Here is a 543-nt window from a genome sequence, read left to right as displayed (position 1 = left end):
CCTGCCAAGTCCAGGATGGCCTTACTTCAGTCCTCTGTGACACGACCGCACCTACAAAGACTCGATTTCCTAACAAGGTCACAGGCTGAGGCTTCCGGTGGGCATGTGCTTTTGGGGGCACTTCACCCAGGATGCCGGTTCTGGGCCTGCTCCCCGTCACCCTGGGGCTGACCTCGGTCCGTCCTCGGCAGGATCATTCACCCTCACACTTAGAATCACGCTCCGGGGATCTTTCTGTAGTTCGTAAGCGTGATGATTGGGCTTTCACGCCATCGTGGGCCCCGTGGCTCCCTCCAACCTTGTTACGACCTCAGCTTGTGATCCGTTGGCGTGGAAAAACCAAACAAAAGAAAGGATCAGGGGCGCCTGGGTGTCTCAGTCGGTCAAGCGTCTGACTTCGGCTCAGGTCATGGTCTCGCTGTTCGTGGGTTCGAGCCCCACATCGGGCTCTATGCTGACAGCTCGGAGCTTGGAGCCTGCTTCGGATTCTGTGTCTCCCTCTCTCTCTACCCCTCCCCTGCTCGCACTGTCTCTCTCTCTCTC

The 543-nt window shown here is 58.2% G+C and overlaps 1 non-coding gene across 1 annotated transcript; it reads left to right on the top strand.

Moving 5' to 3' along the window:
- The first annotated feature begins 228 nt into the window (after positions 1–228).
- LOC121024063 (small nucleolar RNA U13) lies at positions 229–331 on the top strand. The gene has a single exon (XR_005787594.1). It is a non-coding gene; the product is annotated as a small nucleolar RNA U13 (small nucleolar RNA).
- The last annotated feature ends 212 nt before the right edge of the window (positions 332–543 follow it).

Source organism: Herpailurus yagouaroundi, unplaced genomic scaffold (genome assembly GCF_014898765.1).
Source record: "Herpailurus yagouaroundi ecotype Mexico unplaced genomic scaffold, PumYag 45957, whole genome shotgun sequence".
Taxonomy (NCBI): Eukaryota; Metazoa; Chordata; class Mammalia; order Carnivora; family Felidae; genus Herpailurus; species Herpailurus yagouaroundi.
Note: the sequence above shows the minus strand (reverse complement) of the source record. Positions and strands in the feature narration are given on the sequence as shown.